This window comes from Cyprinus carpio, chromosome B1 (assembly GCF_018340385.1).
Source record: "Cyprinus carpio isolate SPL01 chromosome B1, ASM1834038v1, whole genome shotgun sequence".
Classification (NCBI taxonomy): Eukaryota; Metazoa; Chordata; class Actinopteri; order Cypriniformes; family Cyprinidae; genus Cyprinus; species Cyprinus carpio.
In genome coordinates this window covers 20,370,492-20,391,969 of record NC_056597.1, presented here as the reverse complement: position 1 = coordinate 20,391,969, position 21,478 = coordinate 20,370,492, and the positions used below count along the sequence as shown (strand labels likewise).

General features: G+C 34.2%; 1 pseudogene; it reads left to right on the top strand.

Moving 5' to 3' along the window:
• The window catches only part of LOC109052422, a 158,985-nt pseudogene that overhangs the window by 99,060 nt on the left and 38,447 nt on the right, over positions 1 to 21,478 (top strand).

Here is a 21,478-nt window from a genome sequence, read left to right as displayed (position 1 = left end):
TCTTTCTACCCTTTTTCTCAGACCTGTCGGCAAGAAAGCACAAGTTTTAGAATGACCTGCTGTGTATTAAAGGCTTTTCTTTTCCTTTCATACTTTTATTCACTATATTATGAAAGCCCATTTTATATATACGGGATATTAGCCCATATACACACACACTCACAAGCCACTTTATTAGGTACAACTGTTCAATTGCTTGGTAACACAAATTGCTAACCAGCCAATCACATGGCAACAACTCAATGCATTTACGCATCTAGATGTAGTGAAGACAACTTGCTGAAGTTCAAACTGAGAATCAGAATGGGGAAGAAAGGGGATTTAAGTGACTTTGAATGTGGAATGGTTGTTGGTACCGGACGGGCTGGTCTGAGTATTTCAAAAACTGCTGATCTACTGGGATTTTCACGCACAACCATCTCTAGGGTTTACAGAGAATGGTCCAAAAAAGAGAAAATATCCAGTGAGCGGCAGTTGTGTGGACGAAAATGCCTTGTGGGTGTCAGAGGTCAGAGGAGAATGGGCAGACTGGTTAGAGATGATAGAAAGGCAACAGTAACTCAAATAACCACTCGTTACAACCAATGATGCAGAATATAATCTCTGAACACACAACACGTCAAACCCTGAAGCGTATGGGCTACAGCAGCAGAAGACCACACCAGGTGCCGCTCCTGTCAGCTAAGAACAGGAAATGGAGGCTACAATTTGCACTGGCTCACCAAAATTGGACAACAGAAGATTGGAAAAACGTTGCCTGGTCTGATGAGTCTTGATTTCTGCTGCGACATTCAGATGGTAGGGTCAGAATTTGGTGTAAAGAACAGGAAAGCATCTTTTGTTGTTCCTGGATCAACATTTTTGTATAAAAGTATAGACCTAACCCAATCCCATCCCCTGAACCTAACCCTATCCATAATCTATCCCTAAAATCAGAGGGAAATGATGGTTGAATAGCAACGGTGTAGAAGCACCTAACTCTGGTTGTAAGACTACAATTGACATTTCCTGTAAACTTATCCCTCAATTCTAATTGGTTTATTTGAATATTTGTCCAGGATCAACATGGTGAAATCGCATTCACCCATATGATACATACATGCTTACAATTATTAATAAAAACTGGAACATTTCTGTGTAAAATAGTTTTAGATGTGTTACATAAACCACTTATTTCTAATAAATCAGTTTTAAGTAACACACAATGAATAATTCATGTTATATTTTAATTACGCATTTTATATTATTTACGTATTTCAGGTACTGCACATTTGTTGCATATGCTTTTTGAATGGGAATCAGAGTCTGTGGCCTTGAATGCAGTGCATTTTCGGTGACAAGGCATGCAAAGGAGAGCATTACAGTTACTCACAGTGACAGCATAACCAGCAACTAACTGACTCAACACAGAGAGAAAGTGACACAGACTGGAGTATTGGCCATTTTCAACCATGTAAACAGACATTGTACACAAATGAACCCATCTGTTACAGAGCTATTTCTATTTCTAACTATTTTCCCTTCCAGCAAGAGTTCAGAAGTCAAGAAAGCTTGTCAAAAAATTCTCCAGGAAAAACTGTCATAGTTTTGACCTAGAAAAATAATATTCAAGATTTTAGCCACAAAATTCCAGAAATGATGATGCTCTTAGAAGTGGATTTATACCTTACTGTTTTATGCTGACAAAACTAGTCCAATGACATTTAGACATTTTATGTGTCCAAAAGTGTCCAGACAGAATGTATTTGCACCCAGTTCGTATAGATTGGGCAGACGTCTCCTCTTCATGAACTTTTTCAGTCTTTTGTGAATACAGAGTGTTTTGATGTTCTTATTTCTAGTATTATTTCAAAGCAGCTCTCATCTTGGAAAAATCTCTAGTGCCCAGTGCACCCTTCGCGTAAAGTGGTTTTAGGCTTGTTTAAAAAGCTGTGTAGGAGTTGCCATTATTTTTAATTTAGTTGCATGAGGATAGATCCAAAGTTTTGGATTTTGTGTGTATTCTGAATGGTAAAAATACAGTATACTAATACTGTATACTTTATGTAATTATTGCCATTCTAATGAGCTGTGAAAAATTTATAATCTATTTTACAGGCAAATATGTCACATTACGGAAGTAAAATACCCTATACAGCCTGACAAACAAAATAATAATCCATAAAAAAGGAACAGTTTATTGAAAATTTAGACATAAAAGAAAAGTTTGTTTTATGATTTGTATCATATTTGATACATCAGACTTGTATGGCTCATATAGTATTGCAGGAGTATGAATTATTTTATATATACACACACACACACACACACACACACACACACACACACACACACACACACACACACACACACACACACACACACACACACACACACACACACACACACACACACACACACACACACTATTTTAGCTAGGAAAACGCCTTTTCCTAGCTAAAATAGTATTAACTACTAGTCAGACAGAAGGCATGTAGTAGATTGTGTACAACAATTTATTTATTTTACCATTTTTTCATCATGATTATAATGTAGAGGCATTAGAAACTGTCAACATCCATGCAAAAATGTTGTCATGATGTGTTTTGCTACAGTTCTACTATAAAATATGTTTATAGTAATGTTATTATTTTCTACAGTTTTGTTTCCTTATGCTTCCTCCTAGGGAATGAGTTTAATAAAGCTAGCTATGCAATTACTGCCTCTGTACCCATTTCCCTCTTATGCTCCATGAAATCCGCTTGCTTTCCTTTTTAATTAGGATGTAATCAGAAACTGGGCCTGTCATTAATCAAAGCCACCCAAATGAGAAGGGATTGTCCAGCTCACTAGCCTCATTACAGGTTTGTGTGTGTGGGGTTTCTCTACTAATAATTCAAGGTTGAAGCCTTTTGCAAACCAGTAAGTCAGTCCTATTGGTTTTCCTGAAACCAGTTGTTCTGTCTCTTTCTCTCTCTCTCTCTCTCTCTCTCTCTCCCTGGAATGGACACATTAAATAGATCAAACGTGTCAGTAAAGAAATAATGTTACAAAATATGTATATTTAAAAAAAAAAAATAAACATTTAAAAAATCTATTTATCAAAGTGTATAAATTATTATGAATTTATCAAAATGTATTAAGGTTGACCCAAAAACCACAACTACTGTTTTTAAAATGGATAATAATAATAAGTTGTTTCTTGAGCACCAAATCATCATATTAGAATAATTTCTGAAGTATTATGTGACAATGAAGACTGGGGCAATGATGCTAAAAATTCAGCTTTTTTATCACAGGAATAAATTCCATTTTAAAATATATTAAAATGGAAAACCTCGTTCTTAAATTGTATTAATACAACATGAATATCAGAATAGAAAGTATGCTTTTTCAAATATACCCAATATTTCAGTGTATTTTGAATCTCTGTCGAAGTTGTATGTAGTGTATTGAGTGTGAGATGTCCATTTCCTCCTCATAGCTGTTATTTCACAAACTAAGTGTGTGCTGCTGTATGGGCATGTCCTTTTCCAAGTGGTAAATGAACCAGGATGTAATTTTACTAGAGATGATGCTACTTGACTTCTGAACCTCTCATTTACAAATGTAGAATTTCACTACCTCCTCGCTAACACTAAACCCTCTAAAATCACTTCAGCCTGACATAATGTGCCCAGTGAGAAAGAGGAAGGGTTCAAGAGGGCTTGTGGGAGAAAATGGTAATTGTGTCTGTGGGCTAATAGCACTGTCTCATTATCCCACTACACTTTCACTGTAACATTGTCGGAGGAGAGAGTTTCAGAGCAGCCGCAAGCTCACTAACATTAGTGTAATTATAGCTTTTTTTTTATGGGAAATTAACACATTGTTAGATTAAGTGTCTCTTCACCTTCTCAAAATTGCTATCACAAGCTCATAGCATATTAGTGTTTACTAATTACACATTTTAAATTTATGCTTGAAATGCCATGAAATAAAGCCCATTTTCATGGCTCTGTGGACATATGTTCAACTTACTTTCTTGTCATAACTTTTAGTGAGGAGTCTGAGGACTGCATCAAATTTCAGTTTATGAACACAAAGAGATAAACGGAGACTGTTGCCGCAGTGCTCCATCTTCTTTTTATACATGGTATGCAGCCATTTTTTGTTAAGCATAGTACAGTGATTCCATAAATAATATCACTGTAAGACTTCCTAAATTATTCAAAGAAGGTTAACGTTTTTGTCTCTTCTTTGGAAAGGAGTGTTTCAAAGATTTGTGGCAGTTTGAGAATCGACAAGAGTAGCAGATGACTTTAATCTGTATGACACGCACACAGAGATTACTGGAGTATGATTTACTAGAAAATACTTATTTATGAATGCATTTTTTAGTTAAGAAAAACAACACTCGTACAAAGTATGTCCATTCAGTTTATACATGGCTATCTAAGTCTCATTACATTCACCAGTGTTATGAAATGATCTCTGAGGTTAAATGAATTCCTCACAGCAATTATAGACACCTGAAAATTATTACAGCTACACGAAAAGCACTGACAATAAAAATGACCATAATTGAATGCACAGCATTCATATGAATGATGATTGAACTGTGTATCTTAATCTGTCATATTAGACAATATTGACCCTGGCATAGACGATGCTGAAATGTAATTAATTCTAAATCAATTACACAGAATCTTTTTCTGAAAGCTTCTTGCCTGCAGATTGATTTTAGTCAGTGCAGTAAAGCCATTTCTTGGTTAAAAAAAAAAAGAAAAAAGAAAAGAAAAGAGAAAAGTTCTTCTATGAATCACATTCAGTGTGATGTATTTAGATTAGCAATTTTCCAAAATGTAGTTATGGTTTATCATTCACAATATGCCAGCTCTCTTCTCCAGTGGTTGAGTGATTGCTGTTGTCTGTAAAAATACTCGTCAAGGTCATGATTGCTATTTAAATGAAGGTAATGATCATCTGAGATGCTGAGCGCTAAAGGAAGTCCCATTATTTGAGTTATGGAAGACCAAACTTTGCTTACAACATGCACTGTTATTAAAATTAGTCTTCAGTGCTGCTTAATTTAGCCCTTCAATTTGATTTCCTTTATGGATTTTTAATATTTCAGGCAAATATGTGCAGTGTCATGTAGCTTGCCACATGGAGTGGAACAAACAGATTGCATTTAACAATAGCGATGACATTTATATTGTTTTTCTTCAGTTTGAATACAGAACAGACAGTGCCTGCTCGTAAAGATGCCTTCGCCACATTCTGTCATCTAAAAATGGATGATTGTGACCCTGAAACTCTTCCCACTTCTCACTGCGGGGTTCTGTCAACTACCCTCCTCATTCGCCGTCTCATATCTCTCACGAAAAATGATCTCCTGCTACTTTCTCGCTTGTAACTGGAGTTGTTTTGTTTGTTCTGAATATTCTCCTGTTACTTATGTTGCCGTCTCGCTCAAAAAAAAAAAAAAAAAAAATGCTCTCAATAAAGATGTCAGCAAACTTTCATCATGCTTTCATCAAAGACTGTCAAGTATTTGAAACGAGACAGCAAAATGCAGGGTATTAAGTCATTAGAACTCCAAATATTTATCATTTGCTAAAGATGTTTTACTGACAATTTACCGTAAGAAAAATAGTTGAAATTTCGGAGTTGTGTAGAAATATCTTGACAAATCTGTGCACAGTTTCAGATATCACTGAGAAATATCCAGAAATTTAATGCAAGATTAAGCTGGGAAGCTAGAGACTTATTTGACATTATTTATTAAATCTCATTGTTATCTAGGAGAAAAAAAAGTGATTAAACAGCTTAAAAAGCTATTACAATAGGAGTTTTTAAGTAGTTTATTATAGTAACTTTTTACATAATATAAAGTTGTCTGAAATAAACTCTAAAAAGATGAATAAACTCTGTATGGACTTGTTAAAAAAATGGACTAAAGGATTTATATATTAAGACTTACTAAAATTAACACGAAAGCAAGAAATATAAAAATAAAATATCAAACAAAAACTATATTAGTATCTTACTGATACTAAAATGAACAATTGTATACAATTGATATACATGTATATAATTATTTATATATTATACATTACAATTTTCAATGTTTCTGAAAAATATAACAGTTTAAAATAAATAGTTTTGAGCCCATTCCTAGACATAATAATACTGACCACAGTATTGTTGCTCCTTTACGGCGAATAGGTTTGTGATGCATGATATTGGACACCCTTGTGTGATATCAGTATTCATATCGTCATTATAGTGTGTGTGTGTGTGTGTGTGTGTGTGTGTGTGTGTGTGTGTGTCCTTTATAGATCACTGCATTAACATTTACTGTGCTTTTCATGCGTTCCTGTGACTTTTCTCCTGTGGAGTGCATAGACAGAATGGAGTCATTTTAGTGTGAGAAGGAACGATTAGAATAGTTAATACTTTGCCTGATCTTAGAACATGTCCAGATCTTTCAAACATATTGTTGAAACATTTACAATGACTGACATGCTGCTTTAGAAACATGACCCTTAATCCAGACAGAATCTGTATGTTGTACAATATTGTTTTATTTCAAGGTAGCACCAAAACCTCTTATATCAATATTGTTATTTTTTTCTTTTGATTAGTTCTTTTGATTTTTTTGCCTCTGTTGTCGTGGTTCCCTTATGAAAATTTACCACAGTTCATATCGCAAATTTTAGTCTCACTGTTGAACTGGTAAATTTTCATAAGAGTTTTTGTTATCCTTGAAAAGAAGACTATGCAAGGTAGACCCAACAAAATTAATTTTCCATATTAACAATACTCACAGCTGCTGTGTTTATGCTTAACATTTAGCTAAAGAGGTGTTAGTTAACATGCAGTTCACTGTGATCTGACATTAGTCAGAGTTATGCAAAGCTCCTGTTTAAAAGAGCAAAACCTTCACAGGCATATTAAACAGCTTAAACCTCATTTAGCAATAAATTGTTTATTGTTTACTGCTTGCTAAATTAGCTTGGCTCAATTATGAATTGTGGCGCAGAACTGTAATTGCAATTGAATTAGCCTGTGTTTTTAAGAAAGTCTATTAATAAATATCAAAAACAAGATTTTCTTTTTTTTTTTTTTTTTTTTTTTTTTCTTAGCAGCTAAAGCACTGGTCCAGTGAATTTTTAATACCAAAGGGGCAAGAAAACAAATTAGTGTCAAAGTAAACAGTGTTATTTGAGAAGGCTGTGAAAAGCAATGTAATCCTTTAATTAAATAAGGTGAATTAGAACCAAATTAGAAATTCTGCCCATGTCCTGAAGGCCTGTGTAAGGTTTTGGAGGAGAGTTTTGGTTTGTTGCTAGGTAACAGAAACTGCTGATGACAGTAACAAAGGTTGCAGATTTAGTGGTGATATTTGCTAATGCCAGAATCACCATTGATAATGTGTATACTTAGGGTGAGTTATTTGGACAAGAATAAATGTATAAGTTACCAAACCACAATATTGTGGCATGATACATGTAGCTTACAATTTAAAATATAATATAAAAATCTACTCTATAAAGTGTCATTCACCAAAAAAAAAAAAAAAAAAAAAAAGACTAATAATGTACTTATTATCAGGCCATCCGAGATTTTGTTTCTTTATTTGAACAGATTTGGAGAAATGTACCATTACATCACTTGCTCACCAGTGGATCTTCTGCAGTGAATGGGTGCCATCAGAATGAGTGTCCAAACACCTGTTAAACCCTTACAGTAATCCAAATGTAATCCACACCACTCCAGTCCATCAATTAATGTCTAGTGAACTAAAAAGCTGTGTATTTGTAAGAAACACATTTATCATTAAGACGTTTTAACTACAAACCGTTGTTTCAAGCTAAGTCCTTAGTGAAAAAGTTCTCGTCTTAAACAGGGGACAAATATGCATCATTTATAAGCTAAACCAGTCCAAAACAGTTTGAAATAAACATGTTGGTGGATTTTGATGTAAGTGGGCAACAGAGAACAGATTTGTTTCTTGAAGGAAGTGTTATGGATTATGTGTGCGCACTTTGGCCAGAAGCTGCGGTTTAAGGTTAAATGTCTCAGTAAATTTCTTTCTTACAAACATGCAGCTTTTCGCTTCTCAAGACATTCGTTGATGGACTGGAGTAGTGTGGATTACTTGTGGATTATTGCAATGTTTTTTTATCAGCTGACTCTCATTCTGACGGCACCCATTCACTGCAGGAGATCCATTTGTATGCAAGTGATCTAATTATAAATTTCCCCAAATCTGTTCCGATGAAGAAACAAACTCAAACTGAATCTTGGATGGCCCGGGTGTTAGTAACATTCAGCATTTTTTTTTTTTGGTGAACTATTCCTTTCGTTTAATCAGTATGTGATTGGTTGTGTGAGTGTTCTGCATATGTGATTTCTTTGAGTTAAACCCTCAGTAGAATCCTCAAAAACATATATTCAAAACATATTAAAATTCATATCACACCCAGCCGTGGCCATTGAAGTTCTGTCTGAAATTTGACATCATAATGATCTTTAGCAGTGAGTCTCTGCACTTCCAGTGATCGTGACTGGCAGGTGACAGCTGTCAGCGTGTGCTTGGTCAGCTCTTCAGATGGATTTCAGTGTGTGTGTGTGTGTGTGTGTGTGTGTGTGTCCGATCAGTACAGCTATATCACAGTCACTTCTTCAGCATGAAATAGACCTGTCCTCTGTGCCTGCTAATGATATGCAGTATGAAACCGTGATTGGATGTCAACATGATTGATGTGGGTGTGGAGAGGGAAGGTCCAGCGCTCTCTTGGGCCATTATCTCTTCAAATTATATCAAGGCTGTCTGATGAATCGACTAATAGACTTGATGAAGAAGTTTTGGTAAAGCCTCGACTAAAGGACAAACTACATCCTTGAGCTACCTAAAGCAAGTGGGTCATGGGAATCAGCTGAGACTGTAGTATGCATTTGTTTAGTGAATTTCTTTGTATCTCCTCAGTCCATCCGTGAGGTGACGGGTTACGTGTTGGTGGCTCTGAATCAGTTCGACTATCTTCCTCTGGAGAACCTGCGGATCATCCGAGGCACTAAACTGTATGAAGGACGATACGCCCTGGCCATCTTTCTCAACTACAGACGAGATGGCTCCTTCGGCCTCAGACAACTCGGCCTCAAGAACCTGACAGGTATATTCTCTTATTTATTTCTATTCTAACCTATTTCTTCAAAAAGTTCTATAAGATTCTACCCTGACAACATTTACCCAAAACAACTATCCAAAAAGTTTTTTTTTTTCTTTAACATTTCGCACAATTTCTTTGCTCAAAAAAAAAAAAAAAAAAAAAAAACTATAATGCTGCAGAAGGGCAAAGAAGGCAGGAGTTTTTAAACATTTAAAAGTTAAAAGGTTTTTCACTTGAAATTTAATCTTTAAATGCTAAGATGCTTTCTAGATTTTTTTTTATATTATTATTATTTTACAGTCGACACTACCATTTACAGTTGGTGTCAGTAAGGTTAAATTTAGTTTTTTTTCTGAAAATACAGTATTCATACTTTTATTCAGCAGGGATGCATTTGATTGAAGTAACTGCAAAGACATTTATAATGTTACAATTGATTTATATTTCAAATTAATGCTATTTTTTAAACTTTCTATTCATCAAAGAATCCTAAAAAAAAACAAATAAAATAAAAAAATAAAAGTATCACAGTTTCCACAAAAAATATTAAGAGCAATTACTGAATAGAAGAAAATGAAGACCTGTTAATTAATTTTCCATATTGTAATCTGGCTAGTGTTAGTGCAGAATGTTTGTCTAAATGGCTAGTTATACACTTAAGTTTATGTTTGTACTCTTTTAATGTCTGGCTGAGGTCTGTGTATGTTGTGCTCTTAGTCTAAATGAGCATACAGGGACTTGTGTATTTGAACACATGTCTGATAAGATTGGTGCTAATAATGTCTTTCATGCTGTGCAGAGGGGCGGCCATGATAATCATGTACATCTCATTCAAATCAGCCACTCTTCATTATGTGACTGTATTTTATCTTATCAGTGTATTGTGTTTCATTTGAGCATGTTTTACAGATGACATCTAGCTTATTGTTTTATTTTTATTTTTTTCCTCCAGCCTTTCTTGGTTGCCTCATAGGGGGACTTTCTTTTAAATCTTATACCATGCAATATAGAAACTCATCTTAGAACAATATTTCCAGATCCCTGTTGGGAAGCAAAAAGATATGGAGAGAAACAGAAACAAATCAAGGAGCCAAACAACCAACAGACAAATAGAAGAAGCTAGTGGCACCTCACAGCAAAACAGCCAGAGGCGTGATAATGCTTGTCTGACTTCTGATGACTCATGGACGGGCAATAGAAGCCCAGAGGAGACCGACAGGTAGTACAAGGTCACAGTAGGTGAGGGAAATAAAGTTAAGACAACCACCGACATGTCCAGTAGGCATCTTGCATAATCATGTATTATTAATCTCAAACACGGCTTTAGCACTTTAATGGTTGATTAAACAATATCTTGGTGTAGAGATAAATAGAGCACTTCAGTCTGGGTATGCCGCTGCCTTCTCTTCTTCTTTTCTTAGCATCTTCAAAGATATTTCTTTACTTTTATTGCTGCTCTCTAGATAGTAATGAGGTGTCAGATGGCATCTTTGAATGACTGGGGTATGAGGTTACTTGTCTTTGAGTACTTCAGGATTCAAGAATCCACACAGTTTAACTGCTACAAATCATTTTGTCAGGCTTAAAGGGATAGTTCACCCAAAAATGAAAATTCTGTTAATGTTGTGTAATGTAATGTGACATAATTTTCATTTTTGGGTGAACTTACACTTTTAATGAGCAATACGAGGATAAAACATGAACTGGTTGCTGGCATACATGCATTGGTGGATTTTAGGGTTTTTGCAGCCTTTATGGTTTAGAATGTTAGAAAAAATAAAAATTGTTTACAGTAATGCATTTACGATGGAATTGTAGTGTTAGGATCATTGCTTTGGTATATGATTTAAATGCGTGTCAGTGATTTGATTGAATGGATTTATTTTATTTATGTTATGATATGATAATAATATTACCTTTTTAACTATATGCAAAGTTATATTTAATCAAATCCTGTCATGCCCATGAAAAAGACAACAACCCTTATAACCTTCATATGATATGCTGAAAAATGCATTTAGATTAAATATATATATAGCATTTTAATATATAAGCCACACATTTCTGCTTTGAAACCCCCCAGAACGTCTTACTGCAGACTTTATTTTTTATTTTATTTTATTTTATTTTATTTTATTTTATTTTATTTTATTTTATTTTATTTTATTTTATTTTATTTTATTTACAATCTGAAGGACAAGTCTGTATTATTTATTTGCCAGTGATGCTGTTGATAGTGGAGCAGTCATTTAAATTAGTTAGTGACTGTTTACAACCACAGTTAGAAATGTGCACTAGAATCAGAATAACTTTTATTCAGCACCTAAAAGCTTGTTCCAGCACAGTGTTGCAGAAAGATGCACACTATTTATGATACTGCAACAGAGCCCTTCATAAAAGACAGTGCTGTATATCATAAGCAAGAAAATGCAGCAAAAGATGGCTGGGTTGAGTAATGGGAAGAGCTGCAGATTTGAGGTAACGGTCGTCTTTTGAATTCCTCGCTAAAGTCTTTGAATCATTTTTTTTAGGATTGAATTTATCTATTCCTGCAGTATTGCTGGCAAAGTCTGATTCTCGAGGCAATGGTAGCCATGTTTCTGCAATTTTCAATATGAGTTTTAAGAGATGAAAGTTGTTCTTCAGCCCCTTGAGATATTCAGCACATTGATGATGAATGGCTCCTTTGATTATAGCCATGTGCTCCCCTCTCATGGCTCCTGTACACGGCTCTGCAGCATGATCAATAGCTTTCATAAGCAACTTATGATACAATAATGGCTGTAACCTTATTTTCTGTGGTCCTTCGATCAAATGTTCTTCTTTTTTTGACTATGTCCTCATAGATGACCTCTATAACCATCAGCTACACGAAGGGCGGTTTCATCAACCTTTTCGAATCTCAGATGATAGGATTTCATGCAGCATGTTTTCAGGAAATAGTTCAGTAACTGAGTGGGTAGATCCCTGTATGTAAATATTTCTTCATCTTTCACCACATGTGGCCAAAGGTTATTGAAGAAGAAAAATTCAAGGATCATGTGCAATACTTTCAAGCACTTGATCAGTTGCTTAAAAAAATCAAGGCTTACATTACACAAACTCATGAAATAAGTGTTGCTCATAGACAGTAGATTCTTGAATTACACACCAGCAACAAGCCAAGAAGTCTCACTGTGCACCATGCAAAGCAAATATATCATTATGCATTATGCATACAAATTAAAAAAAAAAAATACTCAAATGATTCGTTCATCTTAGATTAAAAACATTTCTGTATACAGTATATCTGATTTATTTGCTTATGTTTTTGTCTTATTTAACTGCATTAGAGGCCTCTATTACAATAAAGTATTGTCAGTGCGGCAGAGATTACAACACTTTTCCAGTATGTACAATGCATGCTTTTCCAATAGACTTTTTTTTTCTTTTTATCATGAAACATTGACATATGAAAACATGCAACAGTCCTTTTAATGTAAAAACTATGCATTATCTTTCTTTTAAAAATCCCCCCAAATGAATTTTCACTGAACTGTTCCTTTATGAACAGCCATTTTTTTTCCTTTAAGAAACAAAATCTTAAATTCTCTTCTAATGGAAACAGCTGTATGTACTTTACTAAAATCATTCAACTGAAATCAAAAATTGGTTGTTTTATGATGGTTTGGGAGATGATTTTGGTTGTGTTTAACATTTATCAAAATTGTTTATATCTACTCTGAATTTTATTCTGATGAAATACAGTATGATTTGGAAACCAGTCTGAAATGTAGATACTGAAAATGTAAATGCAAATGTTCCACTTTATTACATGTTTTTATTATTATTATTATTATTATTATTATTATTATTTATTTGATGTTTTAGATTTTTTTTTTCGTTTTACAGTATGTTGAATCCTTTTGAGTTATTCTCTAAAGCTTTGCCATTAAGTCTAAGCCATGTTTGCTGACTCCACAATTCCACCGTCTAATTATTCATTATGTTAGACAAATCTCCATGCAACCTACAGTAACACTTTGTGCCCTCATATGTATGCTTGTGCACATCCCCGGCGGTGTATTAATGCAATAGCCTTGATGTGAAGCATGCTCGCCGCCCACCCCAACAGAGCCTCTTGGGCTAGCATGTCCAGTCCTCTGCTCTCCTCCACACAGCCTTGGCTGCTCAGTTAGTAAACTCTTTCTTTCTTCTGAGCTTCTGTCCATGAACCCAAGGCTGGGCCTTCATTGTTTTCAAGTTTTTGTTCCAGCTGGGCACCTGTATTGTTCAGCTTCTTTGCAGAATCTCCAGACAACAATCTCGTAGACAAGTTTCAATGCTTTTTTGAACATGTTTTGCACTAAAGAGCTGCTCAGATTTTTTTACATTTTTTTAAATTTTTTTATTTTTTCTTGAGTTGTTCTTTTGTTTACAAGATCACTTATGCAGTGACATTAACTGTAACTTTATGTTGTGCAAAGTGGGTTGTGAGGGTCATTTCATGCTTACTTCCAAAAGAGGAACCTTATTAGGGAAATAGCTTGGTTAAGGGGCAGCTGTGGCCTAATGGTTAGAGAGTTGAACTTGTAACCTGAAGGTTGCAGGTTTGAGTCTCGGTTCTGGCAGGAGTTGTAGGTGGGAGGGAGTGAATGAACAGCGCTCTCTTCCACCCTCAATACCCACGGCTGAAGTGCCCTTGAGCAAGGCACTGAACCCCCAGTTTCTCCCCGGGTGCTGGATATATAGCTGCCCACTGCTCCGGGGGTGTGTTCACTTCTCACTGCTGTGTGTGTGCACTTGGATGAGTTAAATGCAGAGTACCAATTCCGAGTATGGGTTACCATACTTGGCAAATGTCATGACTTTCACTTTCACTTTTCACTTTAAAGTTTAATTGAAACATACTGTAAGTAGTGGCAGGTCTTTTCTTATGTATTTTGATGTACATCCAAGTATAATGTGTTATATAAAAAGAAAGACAAATTACGGTGGACACTTGGTTCCATGCATTGGTTGTTGATTGGATTTTGAGATGTTGGTTCTGCATTCAAAAATGGAGGCAGATAAATGTGAACTTGAAAAGATAAGAACTAAATGACTGAAGAATCCTGCATCATTACGAAGAAATGTGTTGTTTCACCGGAAGATCCAGTTATGACATTTTAAATATTTATTTATTTATTTATGGAACATATGAATAGTTAGCAATGAGATCTATAACATGCATTTGGAAAATAGGATGAATATTTATGTCATGCTGTCTTTAATGATGCATCTTGTTACCTTATTAACTAGAGAAGTTGGGTAGATTTTACATCAGTGACTGTTTAAAGTACTGTAAATACATAAAAAAAAAAAAGTTGTCATGCCATATATGACTTTTTATGTGGAACACAAAAAATAAAATGTAATGCTAATGTTTTTCAGTGCTTTCACCCCCAGTTAATTTCCATTGTATGCTGCATGAACAAATAAATAGTTAATAAATTGATAGCTGATAGTCTGTTGTTAGACTACAGATAGTCTGCTGTTTTGACAAAAAAAAATTATGAGAGTGTTTTTTTTGTTTTGTTTTGTTTTGTTTTGTTTTTCTCTAATGTATGAAAGATTTATGCATTTGGAATTGGGGTAAATTTTTATTTCATGACATTTTTAAAGTCTAAACAGTTGAAGCGAATGAGGTTCAGTGTCTTTCCACTGTGGATTTCAATTGTATGCAAAAATAAAAATAAAAATAAAAATAAATAATAATAATAATAATAATAAAATAAAAACAAACAAATACATAAGTAAATAAGTAAATATGTAAATAAGTAAGTAAGTAAGTTAATAAATAAATAAATAAATAAATAGTATTTATATTAATAGACCTGTCTAACTAGTAGAAGAATAACAGACATTGATCTGGGTAGGTAAATGAATCAAAACAGAAGGAGAAAGGAAAATGCATTAGTGTGGCAATACAATTTTTGTTCTCTTTTTAATCAAACATTGTACAATAAACAGCCACCATTTTGGTCTTTAGCTGCTGTCTTAGCATAGCTATACTGTGCCTAGCCGATATAAGACATGAACATACAGTAGATTAGCTTTCTAAAGCTGTCACCCCTCACCCTAAAGAATGATAGTTATAAGTGCTTTGATTTTATTTCCAAAGCTATTGTAATAGCATTACTTCTTGAATATGAAATTATGTCAGCAAATTCTGTTTTTCCAACCATCAGTCAAGAACAAAGTGGGGACAGGAAGAGCGCTTTGTGGGTAATAATTGGTTTGCCTCTGAATCTCTCAAAAAACAAAGCCCGTTCATTGCAGCTGAATGTGATTAAAACGGCTCTCTGAGGACTTCCTGCGGTGGGGATATAAAGAGATCTCCTGACTCAATTCTGGTGGCAAATTGCGTTCTGGGTGTTCCTTCTCTCAGCGGCCTTCCTTGTTCTTTTTATGCCCAATGCAAATCTCCACCTTTAACTATTTAACTCATCGCCCCCGTGGAGTGCAGTCAGAGCATTTCATGTCAAACATAATTGCAAGAAAGTTCATGAAGTAGTCTGAGGTCTGTTAATATTAGGCATTTTTGGCATAAGCAATTTGTGTTTGTCAAGGGAAGAGGTAATTGCAATAGACTGCCATTATTTTTGGGTCGTTTGGGTGCTTGAGATTTGTTAAGGTCACCTTTGTTCTGTTCTGTTGTGATTAATCCCCTCTACTTTCTTAAAATTAATAGAATGAGCAAGTCTTATGTGGCCACCTACTGCCCGTTAACAGACTTTCTAATGTGTACTGAACACAAAAATGTCAAGAGCTAGTTGAAGATTGGCATTTCCAATCTGATAGGCTTCAGGGAGTAGGGATGCACCAGTCTTTCTGGAAACTAGGAGTTGTATTTGTGAAATACCAGGTTGACAATGAGTTGCTGGATTTACTGGATTCAGATCTTCCCAAAGATACTTATTTGAGACACCAGTAAGAATTCAAATGGATAGCCATGATCAGTTTGTGTATAATCTGTACATACACTGTAACTTTTGGGCAGACATAAATTGTAATTAAATTTCTGTTTCAATTTATTTGACACTTTACACTACTGTTTAAAACAGTAGTTTGGGGTCGGAAAGATCTTGTAATGTTTTTGAAAGATGCCTCTTATGCTCACCATGGCTGAAGTTTTGACTAAAAATAAAAGCAGTAACAATTTAAAATATGAATATTATTTAATATTATTTATTAATATTATTACAGTGTTTTTTCTTCTTCTTTTTAATACATTTTAAAAGGCAATTTATTCCTGTGATGATAAAGCTGAATTTTCAGCATCATTACTCCAGTCTTCATTATCACATGATCACATATTTTTTCTTTTTTTTTTCCCTTTAAAACCTTCTATGAACTAAGATTATATGCAATATTGCTGCAACCTAGTGTGGTCGTTTATTAATTCACTGAGGAAAATATCTGCATACTGCAGTGCTTCCTAATTTACCGTAATCTACTGTGACAACAGCTAATTGCGTATTCCATGAGGTTGCCAGTTTGTTTTACCAAAGGGGTTTGTGTGTTAGTGGTTTGACATTGAGAAATGTCTTATTGGATACTGTGAGACTAAATGCCTGCATTGCAAGTGTAAGTCAGTTTGCTTTGAACTCTTCAGGGGCTCCGTAATCGAGATGGCATTCATTGTATCAAACTGTATGTAGCTTAATGGATAAAGCAAGCCACCCCATGTCCCGCATTCATTATCAACACAATGCAATTCGCTGGAGAGCTGCAGTGTCAATATCCCAGTTGATCTTTGTCTTCTCTTTGTGAGGGGACCCGGTTTCAAAGGTACCTGCTCGTGAGATCAAATCCACCTTTCACCAAACATGAAAAGAATAGGTGAGAAATGTGAGGTGCACCTGCAAGCTCGGTGTTGCAAAATGGTCTGTGAGGTTTCAGCCGTATCATGGCTCCACCAACCCTCCCAGCCTGGCCTCCTGAGACCCTGCTGCTGGCTGTGATTTCTGGGATGCTCTGCTATCTCCACCAGCCAAACTCTGCTCCCTGTGTGGCTGAATAATGAGACACATTGTGAATGTGGACGGGTGGAGTGAAGGCGACGGAGGGCCGTGGATCATGATGCTAGTCTGAAGAGGATATTAGTGGAAGTGACACTAAGCGACGGCAAGATGGAACTGGAAATTTCATTAGCATTTATTTGATATAAATAGTGTGACTCGGAACATCTCTCATTTTAATAGAGCCGTGTTTTCTTCAGCAACCATTTCGGGCTCTATGGATGTTAGGGAAATGTAATAAGGAGTTGCAAAGTGACTTGATGATATTGGCAAGTCAGTCAAGCACTCTAAAGTAGTGCTTCTTAATGTTTTTCGTCTCTAAGTTCCCCAGTTGTCCAAAACAATATTCAAAGGCTCACCAATATAGGCTATTTCTGGTGTGTCTTTTGTAATTATGACAAAGTTGATTGTTGATTGTCTCTTTTTAAAATATAAACTGGAGGTATAGCTATATTAAATTAATCAACCACAATTTATTGTGAGATTTCAGAAGTTTTAATAACTGTTGGGGGGGGGGGGGGATATTGATGGGGAAAACACAACATATAAAATAAAATAAGTTTGGATTTGGTGAGAATACAATACAATACAATACAATATTTTTTTTTTTTTTTTTCAAAAAAAAAAAAAAAAATTCAAAACACCAACCCAAACTTTTGAAATGTAATGCATTTTCATAGTACTATAGAATTGTCATCTGATACCATTAGTGGACCATGGTACTCCAGCCGTACTTGTATAGGATAAACAGTATAATTATATGCCATCTATCATCTGTTTGGTCCAAAAAAAAGTGTCAATTAAAACTTTTAATGTGTGTGCTACTCCAACATGCTGCTCGTCTTATTGAATTACCACCATTTGCAAAACTTGGATTTACAGTAGAACCATTTTCCATAATGAGCTCCACATGTCGTTGTATCTTTTGATTTATGGTCTATGATTTATTTGACCATTTGCTCCAAGTTTTCACGCCAGCAAAAACTCTTGAAGAAACTGAGTTGCCAGTCGAAAAGACAGCAAAAACAAAGCAAAGCAATCTTTTAGAAAGTTTTAACAGCTGTTATTTATTTATTTATTTTTGCCTTGCATATTATTTCAGTTATCAGTACAATGCATCACATTTGTCACACTGATTCACTGTGAAGCAATAACATTTAAGACGGCTGAAATTTAATCAGGAGGCTTCAACACAATTACGGATATCCATGAGGAGGCCCTCCTCCACACAGTATGCGCTCTCAGATATGCTCACATTTGTCATGCAAAACAATCTCTCCACTGCTGTCAAAGAAACTAATGGAAAACACTGGCGTTTCTTTTAGAATTTTATGTAGTGACAAATTTTCGCTCTTTTAGCCAAAGAAGGATATTTTCTGTTAAAATGAGGGTAAACTGGATTTATTGTTTATATTCTGTGTAATCTATCAAACAATGCTTAGGTTTTCACACTCTGTGCATACATTATGTACAAACAGTGGCGTCAGTAAATCAAAAGAAGAATATATATATATATATATATATATATATATATATATATATATATATATATATATATATATATATATATATATATATATATAATTTATTTTTTTTTCATCCAGGAGGAAAAGATAATAGCGAAGCTCTTTCAGATCTGAGGTACAATTCATTTTTGTGCAGGATGAGTTGTGCGCTACAGTTAAAAGGCATCTTTCTTTCTTTCTTTTTCTTTCTTTCTTTCTTTCTTTCTTTCTTTCTTTCTTTCTTTCTTTCTTTCTTTTTTGTTGCAATTTTAATTTTTAAAAGTTTATTTATTTTTACTATTAAATGTTTAATTCACTTTGCAATGAAAATTCTGTCATCATTTACTCCCCCTCAAATTCTTCCAAAATGTCAGTGATGTTATGTCAAAAAGACCAAGAAAAAAATGTATTTCTTTCCCTCGACACTCGATGAGTCCTTTTAATTTACAGTAGCTCTCATTGTCAAACAGGAGAAAACAGGAGCTATTTCTTAGTTGAGCTCAGCTTCCTATTAATACACATGATACCACTTCATTTTTTACTAAAATATGTTTGTCTGGTTTCAAGGAAGCCAGTATAACTGCTAATAGTGTATTTCTGGAAGCTTAACACCCAAAGTCTCTGTGCTGAATTTCAAGATAACTGAATCTAAAATATTAATAAGTAGTTTTGAGTATTGTGATTGAGTTTTTTCACCTGACAGATCATATAATGAACAAAAAAAAAACAAAATGTAGAATGAAAAAAGGAGCCTGTGCCAAAAAGAGACTAGAATATCATAGAACATTGCTAGTGTGTGTTGGCTTGGATGAGCACCAGGTCTGATTTCCTTCCAGACTCATTCATTGTGTTTGGAAAGCACAGTACAATACAATCAGCCAACCATGGAATGTGTCTGATACACCTTTTCACACTCTCAGAAGGGATCCAGGCAGATATGGACCACAGACTGCTCTTGATAAAGTCTGAAAGAGTTTATGGTCATTTACAGATAGAGGACGTCAAAATGAGATGCCAAAAACAGATTTTTATTCTTAATCATTGTAATTACACACTGAGAATGAGACGGATAAATTGAACTGTCTGGCCACTTATCTCTGCTCGTCAAACCCGCACATGCTCACAACACCCAGCATGATGCTTTCCACCCATCTAAATGCTTCATGGAACCCTGAGAGACACTTTTCAGGATAACAGAAACTTTCGAGATTAGAAATGTATGCTGTTTATGGAGAAAAGCTGGAATCAATGAATGATACGCAAAGACAGTTTCATTATGGATGGCTTCCATTATAATCACTTTGCCGGCATATGAATGGAGTGCACATACACAATATGGTTGTGTTTATGCCAGTGTTGTTTTAGTATTATTTTATACGGTTACAGTATTTCTTAATATTTTGAGCTGGCTTTTATTTTTGTATTTTTAATTTTCATTTTATTTTTTAATTTAAGTTTTAGTTATTTGTTGTTTTAAATGTCAGTATGATACAAATATTATGTTTTATGTCATTTTAGAATTATTTAATGCATATAATATTATAGTATTTGTTAATATTTTAAGTCAGCTTTTATTTTTTGTATTTTTAGTTTTTGTTTAATTTTAGTGTAAATTTTAGTCATCTTGTAATGGACATTTGATTTTTTTATTTTTTATTTTTTGCAAATATTTCTATATACACACACACACAGTATGTTTTGAAGATATTTAAATGTATTTACATGTACATATTTATATTCATATAATGTCTATTATATATAAATACATTTAATATATAAACAACATATTTTTCTTAAATATATATATATATATATATATATATATATATATATGTGTGTGTGTGTGTGTGTGTATTTATATGTACATAATAAATATACACAGCAGCACAAACACATATATAAAATGATTTTTAATAGTTTAATATAAAAATCTTATATATAAAAGTGTTATCTGTGCCTAATAATTTCTCATCTACTGATACTGTCAGACTGGACACTTAAGTGACACTTTATATATTTATAAAACTTATTGTTTATAAATAATATCAAAACCAGTGTCATTTATTTTTAGGGGAAAATAGCATAAGCACATGCATAATACTTATATGTCCAAATATATTTTGGAGCCACTGTATTTGAGTGTTGATCCTTCAGCTAATATTCTTATCTTAACAAGCTAATATTTTGATGTTTTGAACCAGAAATCCTGAATGGAGGTGTGTATGTGGATCAGAACAAGTTCCTGTGTCACGCTGACACCATCCACTGGAATGACATCATCAAGAACCCACGTTCTGAACTTCTGGTGGTTCCTTCAAACAACAGTGGCAACTCATGTGAGTACTTCATTAAGCAGATTTTTAAGTACCCTGTTTGTATTTATTTATTTATTTTTAAATTATGTGAAATACTGTTCTTCACATCAGAACAGATTTGATAAATTTATATATATATATATATATATATATATATATATATATATATATATATATATATATATATATAAGACGCGGAAGATGGAGAAGGTGGCCTTTCTATTTTTCTCTTTTCTACTTTTGGAACTGTAATGGTTAATGTTCCATTAATTTATCCTGTGAATGCTAAGTCAGGTTCTTCAAACTGCAGTTCAAAAACAATTACATTTACAATAGGGAACTTCTCTGTGCAGAACAAGAAAAGAAAGAAACTGCCTGTCAGTAGTACAATTCTAAGGCTGAATGAATACATTTTACTACCAGTAGAATACGAGATGTGGTATAAATGTTACAGACGAATACAAATTCACATCTAG